Genomic DNA, 10,365 nt, shown 5'->3' with positions numbered 1-10,365 from the left:
AAACTTCTGGGCAAGAGTTTTCTAGGTCAGTATGAAAAGGGCTTAGTAGAAATTGAAGAAAGCTGAGGTGAACAGATGTTGGAACAGGCATTACCCGACATACAGATCAGTAGCCTCTCTCCATTCACTGAGCAAAGATCTGAGGACTTATTCAAATAATGCTGCCGTAGAGAATATTTAGTGCTGAATAGACAGATTAGGTCCCTGCACTCATGGAGCTTACCTATCAGGCTGGGAAGACACACATTAAACAGGCAACAAATAAGAGAGTTCCAAATGGGGTAATGAAAAGGGGGACAGCAGTGATAGATGTCCAGGGGTTCTCTTTGGAGAGGAGGTATTAGATTTAAGAGCTGAATGATGAAAAGGACCTGGACACAGAAGACTAGGGAAAGACTGTTCCAGCCAAAGTGTGAAGGGAGCTGAGCAGAAAAGGAACTGTGAATGTGGAGCACTGTGGACAGGAGTGGCTAGGAGGCCAGAGCCAGGTCATGGAAAGCAAAGAGACAACAGGGCGAGACTTTGGAATTTCATGTGAGGGCAATGGGGAAGCTACTGGACAATTTTAAGCCAGGGAGAGACACCATCTGATCACTATTTATTTTTTTTAAGAAAACAAAAATGCATTTATTTAATATGTTCATCACAGAGGCGCAGAGACTTAATCTAAGAAGCAGAAACAAAACAAGTTGAAGACAGCACAGCTGAAGACACAGAGTCCTATACAGAAATCAAGGCAAGGACAGACCATCGAAGGAGGAAATAAAAGGTGGCATCAGGAGAGAGGCTGGAAAGCAGGGTCAGGTTCCTTGGCTGGAGATCTGCTTTGCATAGGTTTCTTGCAGGTACTTCTTCAAGGCAGTGGGGTTTTTCCAGAGCTCCACAGGATGTATGTTCAATGGGCTATCAATGTTGGGTTTTCCTAGCAGGCTGTGGATGGAGGGCAGGACAGTCTTGACATCGTGCAGGGAAGACCACTTGTTCTTCAGGATGTCTAGGCAAATGTTACCCTGGGTGTCCACGTTGAGGTGGAGGAAATTCACCAAGGGTGCATTGTCTAGGAAGTCTAGGGGGAATTTATACCTCAGGTCTTCATATACTGAGCCAGCTGCTGCATGAATGGTCTCTACCCATTTGAAAGGTCATCTGATTTGGGGAAGGCTGAAATTCCTTTGTCACCAGACTTCCTGATGGTCACTAGTTTCTGCTGTATACTCCTGCCCACCAGACACCAGGTAGCACCTCCATTGGGCTAGGCTCCTTCACCAGTGGCAGTTGGATTGTGGTTTTGTGAGGCCATCCATGTAGCTCTGGCAGGGACACAGAGAACATGACTGTAACTGCCTGATTACTTTTTAAAATATCCCTTCAGCTGCCATGTGGAGAAGGGAAGCATGGAGACCAGTTTGGAGGGTTTCCTTTGGTCCAAACAGACATGGCTGGGGGTTATCTTGAAAAAAAAAAAAGGGGGTTGGCGAACTAGAACCTGTGAGCCACTGCTTTTATCAAACAAAGTTTTACTGGGATATAGGCACACCCAAACTTACATATTGCCTATGGCTGTTTTTATACTAATAATAAATTTAGTGACTGTAACAGAGACTGCATGGCCTTCCAGACTGAAAATGTTTACTCTTTGGCTTTTATAGGAAAAGTTTGCCAACCCCTGGACTACAGAGGAGTGAGGGTAATGGGAAACATGTTGCCTGGGGAGAGACTGAGATATATTTTGGAGGTAGAGCCAAAAGTAATTAAATTGAATATGGGGGAAAGGGAAAGACGGGATTCAAGGTCTAGGCTTTGGGCTTGAGGATTTGGTGGATGGCAATGCCATTTACTGAGATGAGTCTGATGTTTGGGAAGGAAAACCAAGAAGTCTTTCCAGGCATGCTATGTTGGGAAGCCTATTAGGCACACTGACAAGAAGAGCAGAGAATATCTTCCTGCACATGGTTCTATTGTATTCTCATGCCATTCCCATAACTCAGTGGCTATTATGAAATTGCTCGAGGCTCAACCTTCTCATTCAGAGGAGCATGGTCATTGGAAGAGTCAAGAACCAAGGGACAGACATTCAGAGATACTTACACATGAGCCCACACTATGCTCAGATAGAAAAAGAGCATGCTGGCTTCAGCAGCACATATACTAAAATTGGGATAATACAAAGATTAGCATGGACCCTGCACAAGGATGACAAACAGATTTGTGAAGCATTCCATGTTTTCGGGAAAACATATTTGCCAATGATACCTGGGACAATGGTTTGATCTCCAAAATATATGAGGAACTCACATGACTCCACTGCAGGAAGACAAACAACCCAATTGAAAAATGGGCAATAGACTTGAACCAACACTTCTCCAAGGAGGACATAGAGAGAGTCCATAGATATATTAAAGGATGCTCAACATCACTAGCCATCAGAGAGATGCAAATTAAAATCACAATGAGATACCACTTCACACCGGTTAGAATGGCCATCAGAAACAAAGCAACAAATAACAGGTGTTGGAGAGGTTGTGGAGAAAAGGGAACTCTAGTGCACTGTTGGTGGGAATGCAGACTGGCACAATCACTATGGAAAACAGTATGGAATTTCCTCACAAAACTAAAAATGGAACTGCCTTTTGACCTGGCAATTCCACTGCTGGTATTATATCCTAAGAACCCTGAAACTCCAATCCAAAAGAACCTATGCACACCAATGTTCATAGAAGCACAATTTACAATAACCAAGTGTTGGAAGCAACCTAGGTGCCCACCAGTAAATGAATGGATCAAAAATCTATGATACATTTACACAATGGAATTCTATGCAGCAGAAAGAAAGAAGGAGCTCCTACCCTTAGTGACAGCATGGATGAAACTAGAAAGCATTATGCTAAGCAAAATAAGCCAGGTGGTAAAAGACAAATACCATATGATCTCACCTACAACAGGAACCTAAATACCAAAACAAACAAACGAACAAACAAAATATAACGAAAGACACTGAAATAGAGAAGAGGCTGACAGTGACCAGAGGGGAGAGGGGAGGGAGTTTCGGGGGAAAAGGGGAAGGGTTTACAAGAACTAGTATAATGGATACATGGACAAAAACTAGTGGGGGGTAAAAATGGGGGGGGGGGGTGATTGGGTGGGTGGGCTGGGGTGGGAGTAAAAGACCGAAAACTGTACTTGAACAACAATTAAAATAAAAAATTAAAATAAAAGATTGAGTCTTTTCCCATCTAATCAGAGCTGCAGAGCTCAGAATGGCTCTATTCTGACCAATCAGGACAGTGCTTTTGGGCCAATTAAACTGAGGATTTGGAGCCCTTATTTTCATGAGGACACACCAATCAGGAACCAGGAGTGGGAACTCCTGTCCTCTGGCCCTGGGAACACACTTTCCCTTTCCATCAAAGAAGGAAGATTGTGAATCCCTGGTTGAAACAGTACAGACGATGTCTAGCTAGAGCACAGCAGAGCAGACAACCAAGGAATGGATTGAGACTACCTGGCCCCAGAGCTATTTTACAGTTGTGCCATATCACAGTTGAGCTGTTAGCATTGAATAAAATTTTCTTGTTCACTACAACCCAAATTGGCGGATTCCTGCTGGTGTTTGAATTGGTGCCCATGACCATCAGTTTACTGTTCTCACTTGGCTTTTCTGGTGACTGTCCTAAGTCACACATTGCATTGTATATGTGTCCTGGGACAATTTTTGAACAATGATGCTTTTGTTTGCCAAGAACAGCAGCTCTTTTCTTCTTCAGCATAGGGCTTTTGATAAGTATGCTGATTTGGTCCTCTGGCACCAGTCACAAGTGGACACATGACCTCATTAATAAGAGAATTCAGTCCCACCCTTCTAGCTCCAAAGATTTAGTTAGTCCCTGTGACAGTAGAAGGAGAGAGCTTGCCTTTCCTTTAAAGTACAAGTTTCAATTAATTGAGCTGCTGGCTGAGAGATAAACAGGGGTTAATTAGATACACAAAAGAGGGAAAAGTGCTGCAGGCAGAGGACACAGCTGGTGAAAAGGGCTGGTGGTGGGAGAGATGGGACACAGCAGGCACTGGGGAGGCTGACACAGTGGCTGGGGAGTGAAGAGGGCAAGAGGAGGAGGTTGCATGATACCATTAGCAGCAGCTGCAAATTCACAGTAAACATGTGTACACCAGACACTATTGCAGTCACTCTACATATACTCACCATTTTTGTGACCAATGTAAACTTAGCAACGTAAGTTTACATTGTGAGGGAAATAAGACAAAAAAACCACAAAAAACAAGTCAGTAACTTTTCTGAGGCCCTATTCCAGTGTGTGATAAGGGATGGAGAGAGACACACTAAGTAGGAAAAGCAATACATGGTGACAAAATTAAAGACCAGACAGTAGCCCCATGCATAACCCCACCATCATGATAATGAACAGTGTGGCTGGTCATGGGTTAAAAGCTGGCTTGAACAAAAGAGCTCACAACTCTTTTTCCACCAAGGCAGTGGTTATATATCTTAATTAGCAATGTCCCAGGATGGTTCCATTCAAAGCAGATTCCGTATACTTAGCCCCTCCTCCTCCAAAGATCCAAGTTCTAAGTTCAGAATCAGGACTGCATCAAGGAGAAGCAGCATTCCTGACCAGCTGAGAGGTGATTAGAATCACCACCTGAATCTCAGACCTGTGACCACTCTGACCATCAAGGAGCAGGTTCCTGGGTTTGTTTCCTGTTCCTACTGTTTTTCCACGTGACTGAATTTATTTTCAAAACAATCTATACTCACATTAAATATTAAAGGGACTTTGTAGGTGGTGTTTACCATTTGAAAAGTTAACAAATGTATGTTGTGCTGTATAAAATGGCAAAAACCAATTTAGAGTGGTTGATAGTTTGAGCTTAATAACAGTCACAGGATAGTTATTTCCATATTTTAGTGAGGCAGCATCTTCTTCAGTACAGCTCTTTTATGTGATTGGACAGGAGGGTCACATAAGTGCCAGTGGGGTACTGAGTCATGGATGGATAGCCTCCATATCACTCCAGCAATCTGTGAAGGCCAGAGTCCACGGTCACATGAAGCCCAGGCTTATATGGTGGTCTATTTTATTATAATAATATTACATTATTATTTTTATTATGGGGCCTTTACTAGGTTCCCAGCACTGTGATAAGCACTCTATATTCATTAATTGACATATTTATTCTATTTTTTTATTGAATGTAGGGTCACTCAAAGTAGAACATCAACATACATTAATATCCTACTCACACTCTAACAATTTAAGAGGAACATAACACACACGGAGCAAACAATGAGGAATAACGAACTGATTCCCTGAGTCTAAGTCTGCAGGTCAAGGGGACAGCACAGTAGGCAAGGGAGCCATCAGTGTCTTTCAAGGAAGAAGTTCTGCAGCCAGGTGTGCAGCAGGGCAGAGCTTCTGGAAGCCGATGCCAAAGGAGATCATCATGGTATGGAGAAGCACACTGGTGTGTGGAGCTCAGCTGCCTCAGCAGTGGTCTGGATAGTGCCTCAGTTACACCTTGAAAGTGGTGTACTCCACCCTTCTGGGTCTCTCAATAAGTGTCTTGGCACCCATGATGGCAAATGGGGGATTTCCCCAGGAACCTATTTATGGGTGGACTCACTCTGCAGATATGGCTATTGTGGCCATGTGTGCAGATACCTTAGGTGGATCTCCTTGACAGGTGTGTCTGATCTGAGTTGGGTAGTTTCCTTCTTGAACCAAAATGTCATGGCTGACTGGAAACAATCTTGGTTGACATGAGTAATTCCACTTTGGTTTATATACTTTATGCTATCTTGACTGAACCAACTCCATGTTGTTGGTCCTGCTCTACACACACACACACACACACACACACATACACACACACACACTTTTTTCTTTTTCTTTTTTTCCAGTTGACAAGACAGGAATATTTTTACTTTTTAAAACTTTTTTTAAAACATCTTTTTATCATTGTTCAAGTATGGTTTTCTGCCTTTTCCCCCATCCCTCCCTACGACCCCAGTCCTCCCCACCTCCCTCCCATGTTTTCACCCCCTTGTTATCAACATATTTATTCTTTCTACAAATGTTTATGGAGTACACACACTGTGTCAGGCATTGTGCACAGAGAGAGACTCAATCTTATGCCCTTTTGTGGCTTATACACTGATAGAGAAGGCAGACAAGAAGCAAATAAACAGACTCAGAAATAACTATAGATGGCTACTGGCACCAAGAAAGAAATATGTAATGTGTGGAAACATGGAGTGACAGTGGATGGAGTGAAGGTGGTGAGGAAAGGCCTCTCTGAGGAGGTGACATTAAGCTGAAACCTAAAAGATAGCAGGGGTTAGGAATGAGGAGAGATAAGAAACAGGCATTCTAGTCAGAAGGAACAGTAAGTGCAAAGCCTCTAGGTCAGAAAAATGAATGGCACAGTCTAGAAACTGACAGTAGTCAATCTTACCCTAGACAGCTGAGAACAAAACAGGTGGTAGGTGATATTATAATACTCATTTTATAAATGAGGAATCCATGGCTGAGAGAGGATAATTCCAACTGAGGCCACAGAGCTAGTACATACAGTGTTGCTGATTTGGTAGGTCTGGAATGAAGCCTGAGTCTTTCTTTGTACTTCTTACAAGCTCCCCACTGTCAGACATCAAGGCTGATTGAGATTCTTTGTTTTTATTGTAAGAATGGTAACAGAAGCTAGAAGCAATGATGTAGCTAGCATTTTTTCTGTGCCAGACACTGATGTTTGTGGATATATATATATATATATATATATATATATATATATATATATATTATACAGTTGACCTTGAAACAATACAGGAGTTAGGGGCACTGACCTCCCCAAGTCAAAAATCCATGTATAACTTTTGATTCCTCAAAAATTTAAGTCTACTGTTATTTAGAAGTCTTATTGATAACATAAACAGTCAATTAATACATATTTTATATGTTACATGTGTTATATACTGGGTTCTTACAATAAAGTATGGACCTGCACAGTTTAAAGACATGTTCAAGACTCAACTGTATATTGAATTTCAGAGCAACCTGTTATTGTTAGAGTAGGTGGTTAGTTAGGTATTGAGAGAGGAGAAAGCCAAGGACAGTCACCCTGGGGAGTAACCAGCATTGTTCCACCAAACGGACAAAAACATCAGGAAAGATGGCCTTTTAGTCACCCCCAGGAGTCCACCAGAATAATGGGGGAAAGGGGGAAATAGCGAGGAAAATTCCTTTTACTAAGCACATGAGCAGTAGAAGCCAGTTAACAGCAGAACGGCAAGGTTTGCACAATAGGAACCAAAGTAGCCGCTATGAAGGGGAAGAAGACTAGCCTGGGAAAATCTGGGAAAAGGTAAGACTGGAGAGAATTCCAGGCAAGTGATTGGATAGGTGGAAGGCACAAGCACAAGCCCAAGAAGAGCCAGGAAAGAGATTGAGTAGTTTGAAAGAAAGCCTGCTCTTTCCCAAACCCCCCAAAATATAGGGAACCCTGACAAAAAAACAGCACACACCCTCCTTGGAGCATGCCTTCCGTCTCTTAGGCATGCAGTTTTGCCTTCTTTTCTTCCAAATTCTAAGAGTCCCTGCAGGACTTGCAACCAGGGGAGCAGCGGTCAGTGGCAGCGGGCTCTTCTTTTGCCTGTGTAACTTCCTTTCCTGAGTCCATGCAGCCGCTGCTCTATACCCTGCCCTTTCTTTGCTTTTCTGAGTGTACCATCACTTTTCACTCTAATAAATCCTGCCACTATCGATTAGAATTCCTCCTATGTGAGTGTCCCTGAAATTCTTTTTCTGCAACACCACTGAAGAAACTATTTCCTCTGGTAACAGTATGATTGTCTGCATATTTTTATTCCTATAGATGGGGAAATCGAGGCATGGAGAAATAAAGTAACTTGCCTAAGTTGTACCGTGTAGTTTGTTGTGGAACTATATGGAACTAGAATTTCAGTGCAGCATTTGGGCTCTTGAATCTGTTCCCCTGCCTCTCTGAGGAAAGCATTTCTTGTTTCCATGCCTATGTACTGAATTAATTAACTGAATGCAGTTAATTAATTAATTAATTAATTAACTTACTGATTACCCTTGCCATCTGCTATTTCTCCCAAGCCTATAAGGCACTGAGTTGGTGAGCTGTGCACTATATTGAGGATTTCTTTTTTCTCTCTTGCTCCTCTTTCCTGATTAGTTCAGCAAATATTCAAAGGATATGTGTTCTTGGAGTTCCCTCTAACTAATGGGTTTGTTATAGGCATCCAGAGAAAGCCTGTCTGAACATCTACTGGGTGCATTTCTCACAAGGTCCCTGTGTTTACCAATCTCATACCCTTGGTAGGGAAACAGACAGTGCCATACACCAGCCCCATGACATGTTAAGGAACCACCCATGATGGACCAGATGCTGGGCTAAAGGCTCTTCAAACCCTCATAACTGTGCCACAATCCCATTCTATGGATAGAGAAATTGAAGTTCAGAGGAGCAAAAAAAAATTGTTCCGTATCTCATTGCTGGCAAGGTATGATGCTAGGATTTGATTTCATGGGATATCTGGATCCTCAGCCAATGTTCTTCATAATCTCTCTAACTCCATCAGGATTATCTGTAATGAGAGACAGAGGGCCCAGGCTCAGGGCCACATAGCTGGTATGAGAAGGGACAGGCTCAGGGTCCATAGTGATGGAAGAATACTCAGATTCTGAGAAGATCAGAATCACTGAAGGTCAGGAACAAATCACTCAACCCTTCCATACTTCCAAGTTCATGTGTAACACATGAGAAACTAAGATCTGAGAAGGGAAATGATTTCTTTCTTATATAACATATTAATTCAGGCACTATTGACATTTTTCTTAAATTTAACAAAGCGGTTTGTCATTTTAAGAAAACAACTGACAATATCTATTTCTTACTAATGCAGAATATGAGTTTTCCAGCAAAAATTGAAATTTGAAGAAGTGGGGTCCTTCACTGTGTACTCAACAGCTTCCTTATGTTTAAAGACTCTTATGATGAGATCAGTGCTGATATTAGCAAATATGACCTTTTGATATTGTATAATAAAATGTGTCAGTATTTGAAAGATCTCCATATGCAGTGAATGACTATTTTCCAAAAGTTTGTTGCGTGGTGTTACAAAATCATGCATGGGTAAAAATCCATTTAAAACACAACATAAACCAATAGATTTTACCATAATGTGGTGAAAAAGGTACTGATTTGTTTCAAATTTTATATTGCAACTAACCTTTAAACAACTACACTTGTTGAAGTTTGGTTTTATATCAAAATGTCACACTTATTGAGGGCTCTTGGGACGATGGCGGTGGAGTAGGACAAAGGATTTCCCTTCCCCCTATGCACCGGAGAAAAACCGGGCTGATCTGCAAAGGAGTGCAGCGGACAGCCAACAGGGACCCAGCATATAGAAAGGCAGGACTCCAGAAATTGGAGCAGACTCTGAATGACCAGACAGTGAGGAGAGACGGCTGCAGGTCAATAAGGTCTGAGGGAATGGCACAGAGGCCACGGGCCCTACACCAGGCTGTGCCAGGGCCCAGGCTGGTCTGCCTCAGTCTCTTCGAGCACCTCAGTCTCTGAGAGCTGAGGTCTGGCTCAAGGACCTTGGGAGAAAGCCAGTCACCAGCTCCCTCCCTGGGCACAGTCTGAAAAATGCCAAGAGAGATCTGTTTGCTTGGATTGTCAGAGAGAGGAGTGGGTATGAAAAAGCAAATCAGAGAGCATTGATCACACGTGGAGTCTGTGGTCACCGGCTCAGGAGAATCAAGAATCGCCTTTGTGTTCCCACACAGCGCTGAGAAGGGTTCCCGTCCAGGCTAGCAGGACCAGAGAAGCCTGGCTGGAATGCATGTCCAAACCCCAGGCCAGGACTGAATCCTGGGGAAAGTCTGCTCTCAGTGGGGCACTGAGGAGAGGATCTTGGGAGAGCAATCGTGAGACTGGCTGAGTTCACTGAGAAGGGAGAAAGGCCACACTAATCGACCCTCAGACTGCTGAAGATAGTGTGACCAGAAGAAAAGGCTTGACCAGCTGGAAACCAACAAGAGGGTTTTGTTTGTTTGTTTGTTTGTTTGTTTTAATAATCTTTTATTTTTTAATTTTATTATTGTTTTATCTTTCAATACTTTTACCCTCTCTCTTCTTGATTCTTGTTTTATTCCTTCTTTTCTTTCCAAACCACTTTTTTTCTTTCTTTTTGACCCCCTCCCCTCCAAGTGAGACAAAAGACTTGAAATGGCAAAAAGATTTGAGTTGAACTCAAAGAGGGGGCATCCCAGCAGTAGAGACAGAGAGACAAAATTCATGTTGCTATAACAAAAA

General features: G+C 42.6%; 1 non-coding gene and 1 pseudogene across 1 annotated transcript; one reads left to right on the top strand and one right to left on the bottom strand.

The window, feature by feature from the left end:
* Nucleotides 1-800: 800 nt before the first annotated feature.
* Nucleotides 801-1,300, bottom strand: LOC119052875 (ubiquitin-conjugating enzyme E2 C-like; annotated as a pseudogene).
* Nucleotides 1,301-2,124: 824 nt separating this feature from the next.
* LOC119052907 (U6 spliceosomal RNA) lies at nt 2,125-2,228 on the top strand. Its single transcript, XR_005083208.2, has one exon. It is a non-coding gene; the product is annotated as a U6 spliceosomal RNA (small nuclear RNA).
* The last annotated feature ends 8,137 nt before the right edge of the window (nt 2,229-10,365 follow it).

The sequence above is a fragment of the Artibeus jamaicensis genome, unplaced genomic scaffold, assembly GCF_021234435.1.
Source record: "Artibeus jamaicensis isolate MK-2021 breed Jamaican fruit bat unplaced genomic scaffold, CSHL_Jam_final contig_886, whole genome shotgun sequence".
NCBI classification, from domain to species: Eukaryota; Metazoa; Chordata; class Mammalia; order Chiroptera; family Phyllostomidae; genus Artibeus; species Artibeus jamaicensis.
The sequence above is the reverse complement of the archived record's forward strand: the minus strand, read 5'-3'. Positions and strand labels throughout refer to the sequence as shown.